Source organism: Empidonax traillii, unplaced genomic scaffold, assembly GCF_003031625.1.
Source record: "Empidonax traillii isolate 1590-97213 ecotype Southwest subspecies unplaced genomic scaffold, ASM303162v1 scaffold379:size601899, whole genome shotgun sequence".
NCBI lineage: Eukaryota > Metazoa > Chordata > Aves > Passeriformes > Tyrannidae > Empidonax > Empidonax traillii.
The window spans coordinates 190,066-215,808 of record NW_020955572.1 but is presented as its reverse complement, the minus strand read 5'-3'; the positions used below and the strand labels follow the sequence as shown (position 1 = coordinate 215,808).

The window sequence follows — 25,743 nt, the reverse complement described above, 5'->3', positions numbered from 1 at the left end:
TGCTTCTTGAACTCTGTCAGGCTGCCCTTTCTTCCCCTCACGAGGAAGTTGTAGACTGTGATGAGGTCTCCCCTTAGTCTCCTCCAGGCTGAACAAACCAAGTGACCTCAGCCACTCCTCACATGGCTCCTCCTCAAGGCCCTTCTTCACCGTCTGTGTTGCCCTCCTTTGGACACTCTCTAATAGCTTGATATCTTTCTTATATTGCGGTGCCCAAAACTGCACACAATATTCAAGGTGAGGCCACCCCAGTGCAGAGCAGAGTGGGACAATCCCCTCCCTCAACCAGCTGGTGATGCTTTGCCTGATGCCCCCCTGGCTGCCAGGGCACTGCTGACTCATATTCAACTTGCCATCAACCAGGACCCTCAGGTATTGCTTTCCATCTTTCCATGGTACTGCTTTCCAGCATCTCGCTCCCCAGTCTGTATGTACATCTGGGGTTGCCCATCCCAGATGCAGCATCCGGCACTTTCCCTTGTTGAACTTCATATGGTTGGTGATCGCCCAGTCCTATAATTGGTCAAGGCCTCTCTGCAGGGCCCCCCTGCCTTCGAGGGAGTCAACAGCTCCTCCAAGTTTTGTGTCATCTGCAAACTTGCTTAGTATCCCTTCCAGTCCTGCATCCAAGTCATTTATGAAGATGTTGAAGAGCACATGGCCTAAGACGGAGCCCTGTGGAACCCCACTAGTGACAGGTCACCAGTCTGATGTTACTGCATTCACTACTACCCTCTGTGCTCGACCCATGATGTGTTTATCTAACTGTGTGCTGGACAGTTTGTCCAAAAGGATCCTGTGAGAGACAGTATCAAAAGCTTTACTGAAAAGGATTACATCAGCTGCTTCCCTTGATCAACTAGGTGGGTTACCTTATCATAAAAGGGAATGAGGTTTGATAAGCAGGACTGCCTTCTCATGAAACCATACTGGTAGTGCCTTTCAGGTGTTTTTCAGTACCTCCCACAATAATCTTCTCTATGATTTACCAGGCACTGAAGTGAGACTGACAGGCCTGTAGGTTCCAGAGTCATCCTTCTTTCCCTTCTTGAAAATTGGTACAACATTTGTCAGCTTCCAGTCAGCTGGGGCCTCTCCAGATTCCCAAGACAACCCAAAAATTGAGAGAGGCTTTGCGATAACATCAGCCAGTTCTTTGAGGATTCTGGGATGAATCCCATCAGGTCCCCTAGATTTCTAGGGATACAGCTGGAGCAACAGATCCCACACAAGTTCAGGTCGATTGAGAGTTGATTATTCTTGCAGTTATGATCCTCCAGCTCAGGGCACTGAGATTCCCTTTGTCCGTCACCCCTGTTGAAGACAAAGACAAAGAAAGCATTAAACACCTCTGCCTTGTCTTTGTCCCTGTTTTTGAGGTGGCCATCCTCATCCTGTGACAGGCTGATGATATTTCTATACTGCCTACTGCCATTAATACATTTGAAAATACTCTTTTTATTGTCCCCCACATTTCTGTCCAGCTTCAACTCCAGCTGAGCTTTGGCCACATGAATTTTCTCCCTACAGCAGCAAGCAGCATCTCTATATTCTTCCCATGTCACTTCACCTTGCTTCCACTAGGCATATACCTTTTGGTTTTCTTCCTTGCCTCCGAGAGAAGATCCCTGATCAGCAAAGCTGGCCTTCTGCCTCACTGCTTGACTTCCAGCATTTGGGAATTGCCTGTTCCTGTGGAGTGCCTCCTAATTCCCTTTAGGAGGTGATGTTTGAAAAGTAGCCAGCACTGATGGAACCCAGAACCTGCAAAGATGTGAAAATGCCTACCTGAAATAAGCATCATAAAAAGAGTAATTTCTGGGTTTTGCTTCTGCTATTACTTTTCTGTAGGCAGTTTTCTTTAAAGCAGCAAACTCAAGACTACTTGGTTATTTGGGCAGTGTACATGCACATAAAAGGCAAGACAAAAATATCCCATGACTGCCTATAAAATTTCAGAGATGTTCAGGTTTTGGAAAACACTGTAAAAAGTGTAAAATTAATTATTTCATATGTTCCTTAAACTTAGACCAATTTTTTTTATCCTTCTTATGAAATTATTTTTTTCAAATTCTTCATATAAATTTTAATTGGGCAGTTTGTCATTATGGAGAAATGACAACTAAGCAGTTTCACTGCTTCAGAAACTTTCAGCCAGTGACAGTATTACACTTAAAAACTCTGCACAGAGAACATACTTATGTGTTACACAACTGGCATTATTAGTACTGATACTACTACCAGCATCCAATTTAACTCCCAAGATAGATCACATTACCATTTATTCCTCCATCTCAGATATATAGGCTAAGCCTAAAACTGACAAATCCAATTGTCTGTAATTTAATAAAGACTTCAGGACCTAAACCCATTAAGATTGTTAAAAATGGAAATGTCTCATAACCTTGCTGTGACATTGTAATTACTGAAGCAGCTACACATCACTGCAATCAAACATTTTAGGCCCCTTTTTCTGCTGTCATTAAATTGCCAGCTATCTAATTTCAGTGGATGGGACCTGCTGCAGCCATGTCAAGAGATTTTGAGCAATGTCCAAATGGTATAATTTAATTGTCAAGTAGTAGGAAATTCACAACTAATGCTGCTATTCCTCCCCACTTTTGCCAGCAAATGTCTCATGATAAATACATGACATTCTTCAAAAATCATTGAGGTAAAGAATAGGATCATCTGGTTTCCAAGTTTCTGAGATTTGGGCATGTACGTTAGGTAGGAAATTTCTTTTTTAAAAAACTTTCTTAATGTATGTGTTGGAAAAGTGCAGTAGTGCTTTTTCTTGTTAATTTAAGTTAAATTCTGTTTTCTTTAATCTACAGGTTTGGAGAGCACATTATTGGTTCAGAGAATGAAATGGCATTTTAAAAGGAAAGTAAACTAACATAAAAATAATATCAATAAAAAATAGGAAGAGTGAGTAAACACCTGCTTCACCTCTGCAAGCTCTCCAACTATGTAAGTGTGTTTTTTTTATGAAAGACATTACTTTTTGAAAGGTGCTAACTGTGGCAGGATAATCAGCTTAACAATATTCCATTTTAAGACTGGGGGTACAAAAGAAAATCCAATGTTCATTTTTTTCTAAATCATTCCTAACCATACCTAGGGAGATCTATTTTCAGAAAACAGATTTGACAGCCATTTCCCTTATTCTTATCTACTTTGATTTATGGTTATTAATCATCACTTCTGAAAGAACGCTGAATAACCACATATTACTGGGAACACACTGCTTTTGTATTGCTTTTATCAAATGAGCTAAACAATTGTTATTGTGATTCTGTGCAGAACAACAGCAATAAATAAACCTGAAAGTTGTAAATTTCACTCATGGGAACTGAAGTGAGAATGGCAGGATTTGGCTAGAGATTTAAGACAGCAGAAATGACACGAGCAAATCCAAACCAATTTCTCCCAAATCTCTCCTGCTTATTCCTCCTAGTTAGACACTAGTAAATATTGAAGTAAATTCCTTACCACTGGTGACTTTTAATCCATTTCAGGCAAGAAGACTCAATAAGGAACAAGAAATACAGCAGCAGATGACATACAGATAATGTGATGGAAAAATATAGGCAGAGTGTGCAGTTAAATACAAATTAACATGGCAACTATCTATTTGCAAGCCTGAGTAGCCAACAGGGTTATCCCAGTACTGCTGCTGTACAACACCTTCTTAGTCATGCTTCTATTTTGGGTTAGCATCAAAAATGTATTCTTACTCTATAGCCTTGGAGCAACTGGGCAACCCCAGAGAATGACCAGATCATTAAGCTCTAAAAGAGGGCCAAATTGAGACATACTTATATGCATGTATTCACCTACAATACCTTTTCAAACAAAACTAATTGCTTATTGCTAAGTAGGACTAAGGCTACCACGAAATGAGAGGCCAAGGACACATATGTCACATTTAAGTGTCTGACATAACTGGAGGCAGGCACAGCAGTCTGGCCAGGCAATTACTTTGAGGGGTCTCAGGCATTCTTCTGAAGTTAAAAGATCAGGGTTTCCAAGTGTACAGGAAGAAAAAGCATCTAAAACTTACCAGATAGTGACCAAGAGAGAGAGAAAGAGTCCTCCATCACCACAAACTTGCCTGACAGTGTGCTCAGTGAGGAAACTGAGCATATAAGTGTTGGATAAATTTTGTCCAGGAATGAGATACCCCAAGAAATACTGTCCTTTACTTTCTCCCATCCTCCTTGTTCTCAGCTATACTCAGACCTTCACCCTTCTTCCTGTGTCATTCTTGCAAAACTATATTATTTTGGGGCACTGCCAATCAGAGCACTCAGCTGATCTAAAAAAATGGGGTTTTTTGTTGTTATTGTTTTTAAGCAGGGATCATTTGAATTACACTTTATAGCACCATCCCTGAACAGTTGTTTTAATACAGCATACACATCAGTAGAATGAACAACAGTAGCTGAGAGAAGAAATGATGGAACAGGTCGCTCAGAGAAGTGGTAGATGTTCTATCCCTGAAAACATTCCAGATCAGGTTGGATCTGCTTTGAACAACCCAATCTAGTTGATGGTGTCCCTAATCATTGCAGGGGGATTGGACTAGATTACCTTTAAAAGTCCATTCCAACCCAAACCATTCTGTGATTCTGTGAGAAAAAGCCGAATAGGGAAGGCAGGAAATTTCTAAGCTGTCTTCGTTGTTGAAGATTAAAATGCTACATTTTTAATGTTTTCTGTGCTGTACAGCAGCTAGGGATGAAAAAGGAATTTTTTAATAGCTTGCAACATGGAATATATTCAGATGACTCTCAAGTACCCATGAATACCTGTGTATCAAACCTTTGAACTAATTGACCCAAATGAAGCAAACTGCAACAGAGCAACATTAGCGCTGAAATGCATCGTGTTTAGATTTTTGTATCAAATGGAGTACAGTTTGAGATTCCTTTTTCTTAATACATGATAGTTTACATAATATCCCATGTTTTGGAGTAGGTTTCAAAAGTTAATCTCTTTATTAGGAGAAATTATTAAGAAAAAATACGACATGTTCCAAATAATTAATTTCAATCATCTTCCTCCAATTAATTTTTCTCTGGAACGAATTGTAATCATATGAAGAAATTGTAGTATGTCGGCATAACTATGTGTTTAATTGAGAATTTTATAAACATAAATCATATTATCCACTATCAAATTGGACAATTTTTCTTTCTGTGAAAGACAGTGTTTACATTAATCTAACAAATTGTATTCAAATAGCTTTGACTTTACAGAACTTAAAAAACTCACACAGAGAACTACAGTGTTGATGCAAAATATTACCAGAAAGACTACTTACATGTAATGGTAGTTATATGCAAGGCAGTACAACAGAAGTCTGGTACAAAGGTACAAGTAGTTATCACTACATTTTTTCCTGTCTAAATCCTGGTCTGTTTAGCACTTGTGCTTTCATAATTTCTGTGTGTATGAGCAATGCAATGGGTGTTGACAACTAATGCCTTGGACACCAGTCTGCCCGCAACTTCTCTCTGATGCCTCAGTACAGAAAGGAAATTATGTGGGGGATCACAAGATAACATCCCACTTCTAGCTACATTTCATGCTTCATGCTCAAAGGAGTCCTTCCCTATGTATGCGGTCTTTGTTCCTGACAGCTGCAAAAGAAATGAAAGTCCAGTGCTGTATTTGGCCAGGCTTTCTGTTTCAGGAGTTATTGCCAGAAAAAAATATTGTCTGAAAAAATAATGTTGACAAAACCTAATGGTCTTTAGAAAAGAAAAAAACCTTTGCCATGGCCCAAATAATTATGCTCTCTATCACCACTATTGCTTCCAATAGGAAGCCAGGCACTCAGATTTTCCTATAACATATTTGCTGTGTTAAATATCATTCAAACAAAAAAAGAAAGTTAAAAAGGTGATGGATAGAGCCACATCTGTTATATGTAAATAGTCAAACAGTTTCTAATATCTGCTGAAGGGACGAAATGTTCTCACTGTGAAGGGCTGGTCCTTTTTAGTCTGAAATAAGCCAGCATACTTGTATTTGGGTTCTCCATATATGTATTTAGGACCGAGAGCACAGAAAGCAGCAACAGATGGGACAGCAATCTCGTGCTTTTTGACTGATGATTTCAGTGCCCTGCAGTCTGCCTGTTTCATGACTTTTTTAAGCACAAGAGGTTCTTCATAAGATTTTCAAGTCACTCTTCAATTCCAAAGTGCACTCCTAAGGGAAATATTTGCATGCTCCTCTATGACTGAGTCTCAGTTTGCAGACTTCACATAAGACTATCAGGAAGGGCTGTTAACATTGTATCATTCTTTGTATTTATATTATTTGTAACTGCATAGATGATATAGCAGAACATCAGTTTTACTAAAGCATAGAATTCATTTAGATGGCAATATTTTCAGTTATTTTTTGCAGTCACAGTGTTGGATTCATCATTTATACTCTGTGCGTTGTTGCAGTTTCAAACTACTTATGAGAGGAACGAAACATCTCTCCTATGAGGAAAGGCTGGAAGAGCTGAAGTTGTTCAACTTGGAGAAAAGAAGACTCCAAGGAAACCTTTTTGTGGCCTTTTAGTACTTTGAGGGGACTTAAAGATGGAGATAGACTTTTTAGTTATACCTGTAGCAATAGTACAAGGGATATTTGTTTTAAACTGAAAGATAGTAGTTTCAGGCTAGATAAGAGGAAGAAATTTTTTACCATGAGGGTGGTGAAACACAGGAACAGGTTGTCAAGAGAGGTTGTAGATGCCTCATCTTTGTAAACAATCCCTTTGGACTTTTTTTTTTTTTTTTTTAAACAGGAGTAATTTGAATTTAATTTTATAGCACAATCCCCCAACAGTTGTACCAGTAAAACATACACAGTAACATCAATGAACAACTGTGGCTGAGAAAAAAAATTGTGGTTGCCCACAGAGGTGGTAGATGACCTATCCCTGGAAACATTCCAGGTCAGGCTAGATGGGGCTCTGAGCAACCTGATCTTTTTGAAGATGTCCCTGCTTATTGGGGACATCTTCAAAATATGGACTAGGTGACCTTTAAAGGTCACTTCCAACCCAAACTATTCTGCTTCTATGAAGGTCAGTTCAAATCAGTAGGAGATGTGACAAGATGTTGTTTATTTATCTCAATATATGTGTTGTGCTGTGCTGTGAATATTTTATTCAAGGAGCATTTGAGTAATTTTTTTTTTAAGGTTGACATCTAGTAGGTACAGCTAGAAAAAAGCTCTTTGGAAAAAAACAAGAACCATATGTACACTGCAGACTGGGAGAGGGAGACAGAAAGAGAGGGAGAAGAAATGCAAACTTCCATTCCAAAACCTTCCACCCTGTCAAATTGGATTAGCCTAATGTGTATCTCACACATTGACACCTTTGCTGAGTGATGCCCAATCAACCCAACCAACTCCTTCTAGCAACTAATTTTCTGCCCATGAAGCCAGTAACCTAACTGGTATGTAAAGAGTAGAAATCTAAAAACTAAAAATTACAATTCTACTAAATGCTTGCAACTAGAATATTATCAAGGTAATTCAGAGAACATGATGCCAAGGTCCTTGTCAGCCCTAGCTGGAAGATTATCACGGAGCTAAGGTAGCACATTGGGTCAGTCCTGGATACATGGAAAATTACAGGTGTAGGCTTCCAGGGAACAATGGAGCTGAACTGAATGCTGCTTAAGGTGAGCTGACCCCTTCATAGTTACCCTGCAACTTACAGAGGTCTTCAGAACAAGAATTTTTCAGCTTTACATGGTTGATGTCACCTCAACATCTTTAGGCCTCTATCACTGGAATGTGACTTATGGCTTAAGAGAAATTGCCAGCTGTGTATATATTTTCCATTAATCTCTGGATTTTTTAGTCTCTGAATTTCTTTAAAGACTCAGCAGGAGAGAATAGAGTAAACCACTTGCACTCTTCCCTCTTGTAGAGAAAAGGCACAGAGATTCCCTGAGATTTTTGTCTTGTGTTCTGTGGAAGCTAAAGAGAATTCAAGTGAAGACTTCCTAAAGATGGTATGCTTATCTCACGTTTAGTTCTGAGACCTGTTCAGCACTGTTCCAAGAAAGTTGTTTAGTTATTGAAAGCCCTTTAGGGTTTTTCTTTGCCAGAATCTGTAGACCTCTTCATTTCTTCTCTTTATTTCACCTCTAAAAGTATGCATGAAGTCTAATCTGGGGGAAAGACCATTGTTTCTGGGCAGAGAAAAGAGAAGCACACAACTAGAAAAGAATCATAAAAGCTCACTGGCTGTGAGTAAAGCTTTTACTAAAGCAGTTCTCCACAGACATTCATCCTTTATTCCTTGAAGTCATAGATAACATCTGGCTAAAAATTAATACAAAAGGAATTGATTTAGATTTCACTGTACAAATCACACTAGTGTCCTTTAAACAAAACAGTGTGACCCTTCAGCATGTCATGTTCAGCTTTGCTTCAAGAAAACTGGCCCTCACTGTAATCATCCTAATGGTTTAAATGGCTTTATTATTGGAGACTTTTGTACTCTGATGAATGACATCTATTTTTCTAGGTGTCACTGACAGTATTCAATGTGAAGTAGGTTTTTGGAAGAATATTTCCACTAAATACAGATAGTGAAAAATCAACTAAAGTGATTCTCACACTTTTCAAAAGAACCAGATCCTTTTGCCTTGTCTATCGTTTCTATCCTCTGAGTTCAAAGGTTGCCAAAAAATGAGGGCATGTTAACTGTTATATTCACATCCTACTTGTAAAAAGTGAAATGTTGCCAGCACTTTTAAGTTGGTATCAACTCTATTGCTAAAGCAAATATTGTGACCGCTGATTACAGGCAGAGTCATTGTCTTATGTTCCCGTGAGGCAGACCCAAGTTTGTGATCTTCACATTGTAAAAAGATGTGGCATTTGATGCACAGTCATTTCTTGAATGTGTATAATCTGGCTTATATGTGATCCTACTCATGTAACCATACAGAATCTCATTCTCAGATATTTATTCCTCTTCTTGTTTTGCAGAGTCTGTGAATCACCCCTGCCTTGAAGCCATACCCCTAGCTTGTAGATGCAAAGTGTTGGAGAATACGCATGGAATACCTCATACCCTGAAGGTAAAATATAGCTTTTTAAAAAAGTTATATATTTTTTAAAATTTCACACTATCAGAAATTGTGTCAGGGACTTTAATTTCAGCAGATGTTTTTGAAAATTGGGGAAAAAACTGTTTCCTGTCTTCATATTGTGATGTTCTGAGTTAAAAAATCTTTTCTATGATTCAACTGCATACAAACAAATCTAGAGATTTCCATCTCTAGAAACACTCTTGCCTCTCCATATTTAAACATTGTAATAACCAAAAATAATTAAGTGTAAGTGGCTGTTTCAGTTCATGTGGCTCTTGGTTCCCCGTGAAACTGTAAGAATATAAGTGGCACAAACCCTGTCAAAATCATAGGTCAGAACCTGGCACTATGGTTTAATAGGTGTATGATCTTTAGTAGCATAATAGTTACAGACAAGTAGGAACTGAGTTACAGGTGAGTAAGCCAATGAATTTATAGCTGTTTCACAGATTCTCAAGAGGTAATGATTTGTCAAACTTTCTGTCTTTTGCTTGAAATACCGCAATAATTTGTTAGCAATGAGTACAGTTGGGAGAGTAGTTTTAAAGGAAATATTGCTGTAGTTTGACTGTGTTATAGGTAGGAAAGTAAGCTCTGCACTTGTGTGTACACTAAATTCAAATGCAACAAGCTAAAACCCAAAGCAGCTTAGTGGGTATTAGAGAATGACCTGAGGATGGCTTGCCAGTAAATTAAAGACAGCAATATATCCAGGTTGTGTAAAGCTTTGTCAAACTGTAGATTCTTTAAAGTCTTTTCTTCTAGCACAGAGGCAGAAAAGAAATGGTGAGAGATACAATAACCCTATCATTTTTAAATGACCACAACCTCAGTGCAGTCAGTATTGTATATCATCTTGTCGAGTACTTTTGAGTAATTTTCTCAGATGAAGCTCTATTTTTTTTATCACCACTCTTTAAATTCTGACTACATCTCTTACAACATTTATTTCACAGCTGAGTGAGTCTGTATGATTACATACTTTCATATTTCAGGAGCTATGAAATAATTGTCATGAATCTCTACCTTGACAGCCAAAGCCTGTCCTGATGCAGAAAGAAACTATGATCTTTCCCAAAGCATCTTTTTCAAGCCGTCTTCACTGAAGTCATGCACAACATTAAGACATAGCAGAAAATAACATGCTCATAAAAGAAAACAATTCCATCTTCATGCTTTAAAGCAGCTTATAGACAATGGCTATAACATTAACAGTGCTGAAAGCACTAATTATAGGGTTTTTATAGAAATAATAACAAAAATTTACATATGTATTCTTTGACACAAATGTGATATACCAACAAAATATAAACAGATACAAGCAGAGGCAATTTATAGCAAATGTTAATCCAAGTGTAGATGAAGAATTATCCTGAATACCAATCCCCTTGCCTAGCATGTACATATCTACACTGATTCACACTCTAAGCATGTAGATTTCTTAAGTCATCATATGATTACAATGCTCATTATTCGGTAGTGATTGCACTACCACATTTATTAGTCTCATACACTGTGTTCAGTGCTGTCAGTTCTATTTGGATCTTAACTACATTAGAGAACCACAGCAATGTTTTCTGAATGGACTTGGAGGGAAAAAAGTCAGATTACCTCAGATTGTCAGAATGCTTTCCTTTACACTGATGACTATCAGCAATGACAGCTAAATGTGAAATCTATTTGCATCACAAAGCCAAACAATCAATAAAGGGGAAAAACATGTGGAGTATTACTGAGATGATGAGCTAGATGAACACTTTAGATTATTAAGATTGCTCTTTATAATTTTAGACTTACACATAGATATATAGATCTGACATTACAAAACATATTCTTGAGCTAAGTGGCAGCCATACCATCCTGCTGTTTCCTACCCAATCTACAATCTGATTTCATGAGAAGGAGTCCTACATCATGAGAAAGGAGAGTTGTTAGGGTTCTCCTAGCAATGTTGTTATCTGTAAGGCTGCAGCTGCCTTGGCTGTGATCATGTCTCCACCCGCTGCTGCTGAGACACTAGCAGTGAACCCAGTGCACAGTAAGTCTTTGTGCCCTCCAGTACCTTGTAGTCACATCTGAACTGGCTTTAGGGTAGTTGCTTGGGTGCAAGTAACAATCTAGTCATGGTAATGTGAAGCTCAGGACAGCTGTGATGGCAGTGTAGTCAAGGGAGGTAAATTATTCATGCAGGGGTGTTATAATGAGAGATCTGTTTCTCATATCCTTAGAATGCATTCTCTAATCTCCCTACCATGATTTACATTTTCTGATATAAGTAAGTGGTAAACAGTAAAAGTATAGGGACAAGGAGTTTCTGTGAAAGAAAAAAGAATGAACAGCATCCTCTGAAAAGTAACTTGGTAGAAAGATTTGTGAGACAGCTTTTACTTTGCCCTGCACAATCCCTGATAATGCTTACATGGGCCAATTTGCAGAAAAGGCACACTACAAAGCAGTTTGGTCCTTCCTTAGCTATTTGAGTGTTTAAATAACAGGTAATGGCAGTGCCCATGCACCACTGTACCTTTTCACTCTTCTTTTATAGTTTGATTTCAAGAGAAAACACTCATCATCTCCTATTCCAAACCAGTTCTGGAATATATCCTTAAATTTCCAAACACTAAGGAGGAACAAAAAAATCTGACTTCCAGCAGCAGCTGCCTCTTGTTTCACCTCAAAGTAACAAGCAATTCAGAGGGTGAAGAAAAGGCCAACATTTATTTTTCTCAACACAGAACTCCCACTTCTAACAGTAGAAAAGAAAAAGGTAATGAAATGCCATCTTGTTATATATTCTGTCTGCTACCAATATCTTTATAAAATGCCCATAAATCTGTCTATAGTGCATTCTCCCATCAGCCACAAGTATATGTCCTGTGAGCCATTGAAGTAATTTAGGAAATATCCTGAATCACAAGTTTACAGCACACAGAGAACATAGCTATCAGACTGTAAAGTAAAAAAAATTGAAACTGTTTTGAATCTTCACCATCAAGAAATCAGTTGACTCTGTTTTATGGGAAGAAATAGGAACTTTCTCAATATTCCTCTTACCCAGAGTCTCACATATCTGTGATACATTGGGTGGCATTCCTGCTGTGAAACTCCCTCAGACAAGCTATATTGCAGCAGTAAATTCTAGATCTAGCCCACAACGTTGGAAAACATTCCTGAACAGATGGTTGCATTCAATAAAACATCAAAGTACCATCGTAAATAATGCTGTTGAATTTTTTTGCCAGTCATTTTGCAGTGCCACATTAAACATTTCCAGATGCAGCTGAAAGTGAAAGGGACAGAAACATTTGGCAGTGAACAGAGTGCCATAGGGCTGTTTTGACTGGTGAGGTAGAGACCAGAAATAGAAATGAGTATCTGAGTGGCACTTCTTGGGATGGTTTCTGACTTGTAAAGACCAGAATGGTCTGGGCAGTTGGAGGTCATCTGTTCTTTCCCTGCCTCTTCCACACTGCAAAGAATTTTGGTGTCTCACTCTTGCCTGCCCTGTTGACTTCTGTCTTTGTCTCTGAGTTTGGGGAAGAGACTTAAGGTGACATTTGCTCACCTTATTGAGTGTCTCCTTGTTTTTGAGTGAGCACTTTCTAATAGCATACCCTCAAGCAGTAGAAGAATGAAGTTTTCTCCAAAATCAGTCAAATTCTTGCAGGTCCAAACCAAGTATTCAAGTATTACTGAAGTGAAGAGTGATTGTGGAATTAGATGGCCTGGCCTGTAAGTCACAGGCTTCATATACTAAAAATAGAATAGATATCAGTACTTTGTGAATATATTCTATTTAAGGACAAAGGCAGCAATTAGAACAAAATTACCTAGCCAGCCAGGCAAGCAATTCACAGGCTTCAGTGACTTGCTGCTAAAGTCATGAAGTAATTCATTGCACTAAGCCCCAGAGAAATTCTGAAGAGAAAAAAAAAAAGTAAAACCTGTGCCTGGTTTTGTAGTATCCTGCTACTGAAAGAAAAGAATAGTTCTTTTACCCCTGAAAGTCCATTTTAGGAAGGAACACAGTTTTGAAATAATTCTGTGAGTTAAAGATTAGTATGTATCTCTACCAGATAATATCTCTTCCTCTTTATATTCTTGTAATGAGCACAGTACTGCATGGATTAAACATGCAAGCAATCTACCACTTGTAGAACTTCAAGCATAAAACACAAATCAGCAAATGCAAAACATAGTATTACTCCCTTGGAATTTTCTGAAGAAGATTTGAAATGTAAAACGACTTCCCATTAATATGCAAGTCGAAGGCAGTATTCTTTTCTTCCCTCTCTCCTTTGTCTCATGGCACTGAAAAAAATGTAGTCAGCTGGCAACATACAGCAGCATTCACAGCTCTATCGGATATTGTATCCATGACTGACATTTTCTTCACTGTCATCTCCAAAAAATGCAATTCAACTGCAGCCAGGCCTACAGCAGTCCCATGTCTGCCTGAGCTGGTTTCCAGTAGTTTCTGCATGGGATGTGGATTGTCATTATGTAACAGGCTCAAGCAAGGGTGAAACAACTGGTTTTTACAGAACAGGCCATGTGTGAGTCAATCTGAAAGGCAAGCCTAGGTCAAAAGCAGAGACTACGTGTGTCACTCTGCTACATGGCAGGGGATTCCCTAAAGCTCTGGACACTGAGTGGCCTGGAAGCTGTAGCTCCACAGTGACGCGGTTTGCCTGCTTTCCCTCTCACCAGAACTTCAGTGGGCTAAAGATACAGAACTGTGATAAGAAATGAGCAGGCAAATGAAAGAGAAGCATGGAAAAAAATGCAAAAAGTTTTTTTAGCATTCTGGCTGGATATCTCCAGGGGAAAAAAAACCAAACAAACAAAAAAAACAACCTCAAAATGACAGACGTAGGTATAAACAAGACTTTTTTTTTTCTTCTTTAGTCATGACACATTTTAATGAGATTTGAAATGAGCATAGGAAGACAGAGCAAGATAACAGGGTTATCTCCAACTCTGAATCTTCACAGTATTTATGATGCTAAATTTGCAGTCTATGCTGCCCACTTATATTTCCATAAAGTAGCATAATAAAAGAACAACTAGATAGTGGCAATTTTTCCTCTGAACCAGCCTTTCTGAAAAAATATATACAGTCCTCTGGGTTCTGATATCCTTTTTACCTCTGCAGAATAATGTCCCTTTTGTATTTTATCCCTTCTTTGTTCAAAGATAAAGAGAATGTATGTACATCCAGACTGCTACTCCCTTAAGTGATATGACTCATTCCCACAAGCATCTGTACCCCTTAAGGGACTGTCAGTGCCTTTTCCTCTTAACTCATTAATTTTACTTTTCTGTAATAAAGTAACTTTTCTCAATTGATATTCAGTCTCCTCTGTGTCCCTGCAGGCACCTCTTCCTCTTCAGGACTAAAGGTACAATGTGTTGAACTCTCCCCACAGTTGGCATGATGGAGGCACATATGTTCTAACATTCACTCCATCTTCTTGAAATATCATTTGTTTTGCAGACTGCAAATTGGGTCTAATGGCAGGCAGCAGTGTTTGTAACAGTAAGAAGTTTTAAATACTTCCTACTACCATCCAACTTACACCTGCTCCTGCTGTAGTATAGTTACAAACTGCCTAGCTATTTTCTAAAGGAATTTTTCCTTAAAGCTTTCAACTCTAGTGCATAAAATCATAGCTCTATGTTCATAAAATCATTTGACTTTTAAATAACTTTCCTCTGTGTTCGTGAGTTAATCTTAGGAGCAGCCTTTAAGACTGGAAGACCTGAAAAATTTATTTTTCCAATTCCATGATAGCATTAATAAATTAAAATAAAACCCCAAGAAACAAGAAGCCATAAAAAGGAGAGCATGCTCCTTTTCAAGACATTTTCTTTCTCTGCTACTCTCTCAAAGCCATTAACAATTAAGTTTTCTGGCCTTCCAATGAGAGGTCGAGTACATTAACAGCAGAAGAGCATTAAGTCTGTCTTGTTTGAAAAAAGCTGGTATATTGACAGAGTTTTACATTGGTATGAGTTGTTATCCCTAAATCTTTTCCATTTTTATCAAAAATTTCTGCTTTTTTACAGGTGAAGAACAAGATAATTAACACAAATATTAGTTGATTCAACAATAAATGGAGCTTGCAATCAATGACACGAGTACTTCCGAAGTTCCCTTGGCAGTTTCAGAAGAGGTGTAATGGTAGGTAATATTCTATTACTCGAAACATGACACAAATAATTTTAAGATTAATTTGAAACTTGAGTTCTCTAATCTCTGCTGAATGGGAAACATCCCATTTGCCTCACCAGTTCTTTAATCAGTATGCCTGTGCTTGCAGAGACTCATAAGACAACATAAAAGCAAGTAAAAGTTCCTATTTTAAGGAGTTTCTTTAGTGTTTCTGACACTTGTGAAACAAAGGGAGTACTAAATATTGATAATCACATCATTTCAAAGAGACATAGGGTAGGTTTTTTTATATATTACCTCAATCTAGAGAGTAGTGCAGTGGGCAGTGATTCTTTTCTATTGAAAGTCATTTAAAGGTTTAAAAAACTAAAGGTTCAGAAACCACATATAATAGCATGAATCATCCTAGCACAAGTTTAAAATACCCCTTTCTTTGAAATCACAGTTTTCATTAAAAAATAAGGCTATAAGCTACTTACTGAATATTATGGGTATGAAAAAAATGTAAACTGTGCTGATGGGATGTATCTGATTAATGAAAACTAGGTAAATGTAGACTAATAGTTTTGAGACTGTTAAGTGGCTGTGCATGTCAGTGCAATACAAGATCTGACGCCTTTTTAAATCAAGAGGTGAAAAAGAGCAAGGATCGGGAAGATTTGTACAACACAGCAGGAATACATAGTGATGAATTCATTCTGAATCCTTTTTCTTCTGCTGTGTAGCAAATGTGCACAGGAGTATTCTAAATGTCCTAAATGTCAGGACAAAACAGACCAAGAAAGTTTTTCAATATGTTCTGAATGTTGGTACCAGTGTTCTCTTTGGGCCTCTGCATGTAATACTGCCCCAAAATTACATCCCAGCCGGAACCTCTAAGACTAAAGTGAAATTCCAGTTCTGAGCTGCGAGTGTACCAGCCTAGTCCACACCTGGAGGTCTATGCTTCTCTTGCGTGGTCTTATTGAGATTATTTTTGTTAAGTAGTCGTATGGTCAGATTGAGGGTCTGCAAATGAGATGTCAAGGGTGAATGCTTTGATCCAGTTATTTGCATCTTCTTTGAAGGAACAGATACTATTCCCACTTTCTTAGCATCAGAAATGAAATGATTGTGTCAACATGTTATGACAGAGTCAGGCCCATTAGCATGCAATGTCCATCTGAGACATATTTGCTATCTGTTTTCCTCAGCTACAGCAGTAATGCCAGTCAGCGCTGCATCACGGAGCAGGTAACTCAGTGGGCAGAGTTTATTGTTTGGGGCCAGTTTAGAGGAGAAAAAGAGCTTCTTCAACACCAGATACACTTCATAATTATTCTAAGATGTATATACAGAACACATACACATATATATTACACATATAACACATATATACACATATATATAACACATATATACACACAACACATACACAGAATATCAGGTTAATGACAGTCTTTCAAGGTAAGAAGGATTGGATGTATTCCTTTTCTCTTATTACTTGATGACCTTATCAACAAGCACTTGGATATCATCTAATAGGTAGTTCAGATGGTGAATGAGGGAAGTTTGTGCAGATATTGCAATGGTTTGCAATTTTTTATTAATACTCAGAGACAGAAGCATGATCCCTAGAAAAAACTAAAAATGATATTTCTCAATCAAAGCTATATAAAGCAGGGTAGCTTGTAAGAGCAAAACAATGAAAATTAAATAAAATTTTAAAAAAAATTCAGAAAGCTTATCTGGCACAAAGTAATTCAGTCCCAGGTGTTCTTTTGCTTTAGAACCCAGAATAGAAAAGCTCACTGAAATTCATGATCAATAATCATTAGCTATCACACACTGAAACTCATGTTAAAAAACTAGACAAGGAGCTAAAATCCAGTGTTTAGTTTTTATTTTGCTATTCAGTCTTCACTTATCAGCAATTACTGTACATTAGTATGCCAAGAGCTATTCGAAGGGCAGCACAAACAAGTCCTCTGACAGAGCTTGTTGTCTCATTCTCTCTCACACTTTTTTTATCCTCTCTATAAAGTGTGCTGGAAAACACGGTTCATTAGCTTGTATTATTTTTTGGGTCAAACAGATGATTTAGATTTATTCTGGTTATAAACATTTGGATTTCTTTAACAGTGTTACATTAATGAACTTAGTGGTTTTTTCTAATTATGACTAATTGATAACACTACACTTAACACATTATTTTGGTACCCCTCTCTTTACAACACAGCTTCAACTATTTGCCTTTCATGATGAATACGGCAAAGTCTAGTAGCTGATATGCCTCTTTCCTATAAACTGTGTTTGGAAAGAAAACATAAGCTGAGAATTTGCTTCCCTCCCTAATAGAAAAAAACAGCCTTTGATGTTTTGGGCCTTACTCAATAATGTTAGATATTTACTGCCTGTGTCACTGTGGCACAATCCTGGTAAAGGATGAGCAGGGTAAGTGTCAGTAGTATTTGAGGCATGTTAGTGCAGACATGCTACATGCCATATTAGAGCTCCATTTTTTAGGGGTTGTAGAAAACATCTGTGGTAGTATTTGTTTCATGAAGGCTTTTCAGACCCCCAGCCGAGAAAAGAGGGATGTAATACTATACTTTTGGGAAAAAGAACCGTTTGAAGATGAAGGCTAAAATTCATAATTGGCCTCAGATCATATTTGTGATGAGGAAAGAATTGGGCAGAGATCCTTCCCTTATAGCAGAGCTGGCTCCCAACTATAAGTGTTAGGGTCCAGAGAGGTCAAGTTCATTACCATTCATTGATGTGGCTCTTTTGCTTTTGGGATCTCAGCAGGGGACACACATCCCACTCTTGCTGAGACTAGAGCTGGGTGATTTGGGCTGGGCAAGGTCTCTGTCAACTCCTCTGGTATTTGTGGAGGCTGAGAAAACATAAGTGGATTGAAGAGACGGACAAGTTGGATATCAAAATATTACCTTACACAGACTACCGGTTGATGTAAAAGATACATTATTGGGCTTTTCATTGAGGCACAACATACAATTCCCAGGAAATTACTAAACAGTTGCTTTTTATCTCCACTTCTAACTTGCACAAATATACACATCTTTTCTATATCTAATGCTTGTGCTCAACACCACAGACCCAAGAATCTTAACAAAATCACCATCATGTAGCTCACAAGAAAGAGAAGGTAAGCTGACTTGACAGACACACAACATACTGAACCTTCAGTTTTTTAAATGTAGATCACAAATGATATCAACCTAGGTATGCTGGGGCCACTAACGCAAACTAAAGTTACAGCCAATTTTCCCTTTTTCCTGTCAGGAAGGATGACCAATTTGGAACAAAAGCACAGGAGAGAAAAGAAAATGAAGAGTGTGTGTGTGTGGGTGTGTGTCTGGATGTGAGGGTGTGTGGGGGTGTGTGTAAGAGACTCCCAAACTCTCTAGTGCCTTTATAGAGCATTACAGCTCTCAGCAATTTACCCTTGGAAAAGGAGCTGTCAAGTAAATGCCTTCCTATTCACATCACATGGTACGTAAAGATCCTGAGCTGATCCATGCCTCATGATTGAGCAGACAGGTCTCTTCTCTTCAATCAGTGTCAATTAAAAACTGATTTTGTAGTACGGACAATCTGATGGTACTAAAATAAAATCTCCTAAACCCCCAGCAATGAAACGTTATCTACACGAAAGGAAGAAAGAGTACAAAAAGGATTTCAGACTCCTTTAAAATTGTTACAATTTTTTTTTCCTCCAGTAAGTAAATAGTCATTCTTTTTATTTTTGCTTTCATTAAGCATATTTTGAAGCATTATGACTCACTCTACCACAGTGGACTGGATTGTATCAGACTAGTTAGTTCTGAAGAAGTTAAAACGCCTTGTTGCTGGAGTGTGGAATAGAAGATAGTCAAAGTGAAATCAGGTTGAAATGTCATTCACCCTATTGAATCAAGTGCTAACGCAATACTGACAGTCAAATATCCTCTTCTATAACCTCTGAACTTTTTAGATTTTCATTTTGGGAAAGAGAACTGGAAAGATCTGTATCTTCTGGGTAGCACATATTCAGAGACATAGATGCTATTATGTGATGGTGTCTGTACAGAAATATAAGAGAGATTCTCTCACTTGCTTTGGCCAGGACACAGCTGTTAAGATTTATGTTGTTCCATTGTCCTTGGCCTAGTGAAAATGTAGTACAAGCCTGGCTAGTGGGAGTCAGATAGTTGTTCCCTAATGTAGTAGTTTCTTAATAACTTCACTGCATCAACCTATGAAGATTCCTTACATTTGTAACTCTCTGCTCTAGTTTTCTATTTCCATATTTTAAACTTTTATTCTGAGGTTCATTTAAACATGGAACAGTTACCTGAATTTACATAATCCCATCTTATCACATTTAAATTTCAAATTATTGATAATTAGTGAGTAAAAGAGGTAGACTTCCTCCCCCTAAAAAAATTAGAGAACCATGATTCCTGAAAAGCATCATGAACTTCAAAAGGAGAAAAAAAAAATCTCCTACTCCTTGTCTTGAGTATTTTAAAGACAAAATCAATACAGTTTCCCTCCAACTTAGAGTGTCAGTGCTGGAGGAGATGGAAATAGGTGTCCTGCTTTCAGTTACCAGAGACTTGTTCTCAGAGATAGTTCATTTGATATCATTATAAATTGAAAATGTGGAAGCAAGTTGCCTGCAATCTGTTGAGAAACAAAACAGGGGCAGATTTTTAAGAACACAGAGGTCTTTTCACCTTATGTGAAGATCAGGAAGAGCCTGTATGCTCAATGGCAGAGGTAAGGGAGGCAGAAATCATATTGTCCACCCATAGGCAGCACACCTGAGGGTTACAAACATAAAACATGAGCTGAGAGTTAAAAGTATGTTTGAATTTCAGTAAATACTCTGGCTCAGGAGGCTAAACAGTGGATAGTGGAAAGCACAATCCATTTGTTTTTCAGGAAACAGCCAGTCTGATTCATGGGATGAAGCCACCAGCAGTCAGTGCAGGAATTCATGCAGGAATTCAGAATGATGCTGAGAATCTGTGAAACAAGGAAATTTTAGCAATCGTGGGGAAATTTCTCCTGAGCTAAAAAAGCCTTTTGCATTTATTTCAGAAAAAAAAGTTGCTGAGAGATACACTGAATGAGAATTTAAATTTACTGAACAAATGCACCCAGAGGCACCTATCTGGCAACATCTCGTTGAATTCTGAAGGAAAGGAAGGTCATGCATCTGAGATGGATATGCTACTTTGCTTTGTGCTAAATGTGGCTGACCTTAGGCAGGGTGGATTGTGATTCAGAGTAAGAGTCTTCAGTTTCAGAAGGATTCTGACCACTGCAGATATCATTTAAATCCATACTCTTGCTGTCTTCACAAATCTGATGCCTTTGAAACTTGAAAAATCTTGCTCCTTATAGGTTAAAAATACAGACGACAAACAGAAATCTCATGGAACTAGTATGGTCAATAGAGTAAATAAAATTTAACAAGAAAAGAGAAATATCCAAATGGTAAGTAAACCATGAACCAACATGATTAAATAGTAAAAACTGAGGAAATAAAGTACCTTTGACAAGTCCTGTAATTCCAAGTGCCATATAAACCTTTAATTTTATTTAACGAATAACATGTAAATACAAAAATCTTTTATGTCATTGATGTAAGTCACTTTTATACTGCTTATATATAATTTTCTCTAGAAGACAGGAAATGTTAGCTCATTATGTCAGAAGTTATTCCACATTAAATCTCATAATAGATAACTCCAAATTTGATGCCTATATTACTTTAAAGAGCCTTTTGTACATTCCTCACTAAGGAAAAATGCATTTCTCACTTTAAAACAAATGTCTTTGAGGTATATATCACTATAATTAGAAGAATATATAAAACTGGAAATTTTGGAAGATGGCTGCTGATGTTGCAGCACTGCTGCCTGGTCAAGATGCACCACACAAAGCAATAATTTCTTTTCAGATGTTTAGAAGCCAGGCTCTTTCTCAAACTTCTCTTCCTTTCTGAACCATCATCAGTTCACTGCCTTGTTTCTAAATAAGCACCCACCAGCTTACACATTCAGATACACAGTCACAGATGGTTCAGAGACCAATCTGTAATTTACCATAAGAAAGCTGAGCTGATTTAATAATGATCACTACAAAATATAAGTACAACCCACACTGAGTGGATTAAGGAATGGTCAACTGACAGCCCTCAAAAGCATTTGTCAGTGAGGAAACAGTCACAGAACAAGGTTTTTTTTCTCATACCTATATGCAGGCTTTTCAATGCATCTCTGACAAATAAAAATGACTCCTGGTATTATTCAGGAATATTTCAAAGCTGAAACCTACACCTGAAGAAGGTCTAAGAGGGTAGAATTGAAACATTAAACCTAAATTATGATACAAACTCCTAATCTTGCTAGGCTTAAAGAAAATCTCACCCTGGAGCTTTCCAAGTGACATTTTAATTTTAAAATTTCCAAGATTTGAAAAATCTAACCTTTTCCAAAATGGCCCCTTTCTAACTACTCTAATACCTACTTTTTACTTCAGACTACTCAAGTCAGCACAGTTAAGACACACACAGCAGCTACAAAATGTAATTACTGCTACCCATTTATGCAAAACTGATTTAAAAATTGTTTAATTCTATATGCCAAAGTTGCTCAACACCATATGTAAAAGAAAAATTTGAACTTCTAATAATTTGGTATAATTAATACCTGAGAGATTTGTCTGATATAAGTCTATCTCAGTGATTACTTGTAGAATGACTTGTTTAGAGGTTTACTTTAAGTAAGGTGACTTAGCATTACATGCTGGGTTTTATTTTTGATAGCTGTGCAGTTCTGTTTCACTTGCTGTCCTAATTGGAATCAAGTAAATATGATTTCTCAGCCTTTTGGGGTTTAGTTTTGTTTTTTGTTTGTTTTTTTTTTTTTTAACTTCCAAAAGTCTCTCACACCTACATTGATAAAAGGTTGCAAAGCAATACTACCTAATTCCATGGTAGCAAAGCCTCAGATACATCTAATTTGTTTTCAGAGAAAATTTGCTTTATTTTCTTCTCCCTAAAGGACTAATGGTATCACACACAGACTAATTCTAGGAACATTTTGCTGTTTATTATACTATTGACCTTCAGAAATGGATGTTTGGTTTCATACAATTACTACACAGGGTTTTCTTTTTTCCTACAATTATACTGAAGTTTTATTTGAAGCATCTGAATGTAAGCCATTGATAGAACACATTCAATAAGGCTGTATCTATACCTTCCCATTTTTTATTTTTCTGTCCAGTATCTTCCTTAAATAAGGAAAGGTTAAACAGTTATTGATATGTGTTTGCATCTTTCACAGGAAAAAAACAGATGTATAATACATAATTTTTATCACAAAAATTGTTCAGGATGCAATAGAGACTTCAAAAGTTTGATTTACTGTTTATCATTAGCCTAAGGATCATAGGTACTTGTGATTTTCCTCAGAAATTCTGAAACTGCAGTTTCAGAACAACAGCATCTTGTCAGTGGGGAGGTTGTGTACACCAGCCAATTCCTCATCCACTGAATATTACATCTATCAAATCCATGTTCCTCCAAGTTGGAGATAAGGATGCCATGTGGGACCATAACAAAGGCCTTCTTACGGAAATCTAGGTAGTCTGTCTATCTTCCCTTGCCAACTGTTCCATCATAGAAGGCCATCAGTAAAGCTATGCTAGCTGCCTCGGATCATCTCCTTGTCTTTTATGTGGCTTAGTATATCTTCTAGGAGGATCTGCTCTTCCCAGGCACAGAGGTGAGGTTCACTGATGTTCCTTTCTTCCCTTTTTAAAAATAGAAGTGATGTTACCCTGTAGAGCATGATGTTTATTAAGCATTTCACAAATGCTTCCCCTAGAGCTGTTCTGTTCCATCAAGGACTACATATATCCTACCAAAACTGTTGCATACACTTTATATTGCATATATGTTACATTTTTACAGAATGATTGTAATGTCTGTCTTCAGATTCTATATAAAACAAAAATAATAGAGCAAAAGTTTATAACAAAGGCAAGATGGAAATAATTTGTAATTCACTGTGTTAAAAGCAGCACAGCCACCAATCCTATGAGCAAGTTCTTACTTTGTCCAGCATCTTGCAAATAGGTCACAGTTTTATACAGCTAAAGTAATCTTTGTTCTGTGCCTGAGGCTGAACTCTGATTGATGGGTTTAATGTCTTGTTCAAACTTGATGCCTACTACTTGGGAACTAGAAGCCTGAGATGGGACCAGAGCTGAAAGACTTTTGGCACGTTCTACTAGTTTCTTCAGAATTCAGTGAAGAAATCTATTTTCTGATCAGATTTCTTCTAATTTGAAATGGCAAAGTTTTTCCTTTATTGACAGAAATAACACTAATTGGTTTCAAAAGTTTTGACAGATACTTTTCAAGATTTCTTAACCTGTAGTAAATTGAAAAGGAGACAAGGGGAGCAATAAAATGCATCTTATTTTACACCTGGTTCAATATGTGATGAGAGGATTTAATGGTTTCCCTACACTTAAGAGCAGCCAATGTTTAGTTTTGGTGGCTGATCAGTGTTATTTATGCAAAAGAACTCTGCAACATGTGATGTTGCCATTCTTGCTGGCAGAGAGTAGAAAGCAGTCTAATCCTGTAAATCGCATTTGTCATTTATAGTAGTAGGATTATTCTGACCATACGTCAGACTTGAAATTGCTGTCCAAATCCTAGTTCTCTTTTGGCCCTGTTTTGGGGAATAGGATGTCTCTAGCCATTAGCAACAGTGAGCTACAGATGACTCTATGATTATTTCTAACTCACAAATGTTTCAGTGATGTATTTGGATACATGGTATTTCAGCTACCATAAGAGACAAGCAAAGGATAGAAATGAGAGGCTCTCAGCTTCAGACCAGGGAGTCACAAAGCTCTGAATTATTGTCTGCAATGCTATCAATATTGAGGCCTGCACTTTAATAACTTAAGCAGTGAATATGGCTCTATAAGCTTTGCTTCAGAGAAGTACAGTCAAGTCCCAGTCTAGGAATGGTTCACATTTGTCAGACTGAAATGTTTCTGCCAAGAATTTTTTTTTTTGTTTTGTTCACAGCAGCACCTAAGAAAAAGCGGTTGGGGTTCATTTCACTGAGGATGACAAACACAGATGATGATGTGTGCAGTGTCAAAACTCCAGTTACAATGAAGATCACATCACTCAGCACATCACTAGTGAAAAAAAACCCAGTATTTATTTCAGGGTGAAGTGAGCTGTTGCCCTTGCCTAGATCTCCATCTCTTACAAAGATACTTGGAGGCAGATAGCTAAGCTCAGATGCTTTAATCCTTCCCCTCCCAGTGTAACCTCATGAAACAGAGAGGAAACAGCTATAAAGAAATGTCCATGGAACAAAATTACTGCAAGCCAGTCTGATGTCTCTGAGACAAGCTGCTCTCAACAGCAATAAAACTGCAATCCTCATCACTGCCGAGTCAGTAGGCCTCGTCCGTAGCTCTAACCTTGGCAAGACGGACTCTGAGGAAGCAGTTCATTTTTCCTTCCTCTTGTTCTATTAAGACTGTCAAACCCAGCCCAACTGTGAAATTGCCCTTATGATTCAGAAAATTTTCATCAGAAAGAACCAAGATTTATTATGCTTATTTTGTTTTTGTTATCTTAAAAAATTGAAGAAACAATGAACCCCATCCAGCCCTGGCATGACTAAATGCAGCCCGCACAAAAATAGCTATTTGGCTTCTCTCTGCAATTCATAATGCATCCATTCATCAGTAGGCTTTGTCTGGTAGCCAGTTTGGAGCTTGTGTGCTGGTGTTACAGTACAAACCAATTTTGATTAGTTGCTATTTTGTCAAATCAGTTGCTGTGAGACAATATAAAGTAATTTACTGAAGTCCCAGTGTTCTACATATACTCTCGATATACCCAATCACTAATCCTACAGCCTTACTAAAAATGACAAGTAACATTTTATCAATTAAAGACATTATTTAAAAAAAAAAAAAGGCAAACAGAGAGCTAAATTCTCCCCAGTTTTAATTTGCATCTATCTGTCCAGGCATGGATCAAGAATGAATTCAGGAATTAAATCAGAGTTTTAAAAAAATTATAATGGTCTACAGGCTGAACTTCCTTTTCCTTCAAACAGAACCCATAATGGTGTTTGATAGATCCAGGTTCAGAGGGTGGATTAATGGCAACAATCTGGAGTCAGCTAGTAGCAAACTCAGAGGGCAGGGGAGGACACATGAAAACACCTGCTTTTTTTTTTTTTTTTTTTTTGGTAGCCTCATAGCTGAAGGATCCATTACCTCTGCCTAGAAGCAATTTTTCAAGTATCTAGAGGGAAAAACACTTCTACATATCTAATTTTACCATATGAATTTCATGCCCTGCCCATATACTTAGATAGTAGTATGTTAGCATTT

At 37.6% G+C, this 25,743-nt stretch overlaps 1 long non-coding RNA gene across 2 annotated transcripts in view; it reads right to left on the bottom strand.

Annotated features, from left to right (window-relative positions):
- Positions 1 to 1,244: 1,244 nt before the first annotated feature.
- LOC114062049 overlaps positions 1,245 to 25,743 on the bottom strand; it is a 34,728-nt gene continuing 10,229 nt past the window's right edge. Inside the window, exons 2-3 of one of the 2 annotated variants that reach the window (XR_003572296.1) lie at positions 20,025 to 20,111; positions 1,245 to 1,314 (exon numbers count right to left, since the gene is read on the bottom strand). This is a non-coding gene — a long non-coding RNA (uncharacterized LOC114062049). Of the gene's footprint in view, positions 1,315 to 12,708; positions 12,818 to 20,024; positions 20,112 to 25,743 lie in introns of those variants that run through there. The other variant, XR_003572295.1, reaches the window with a different exon arrangement.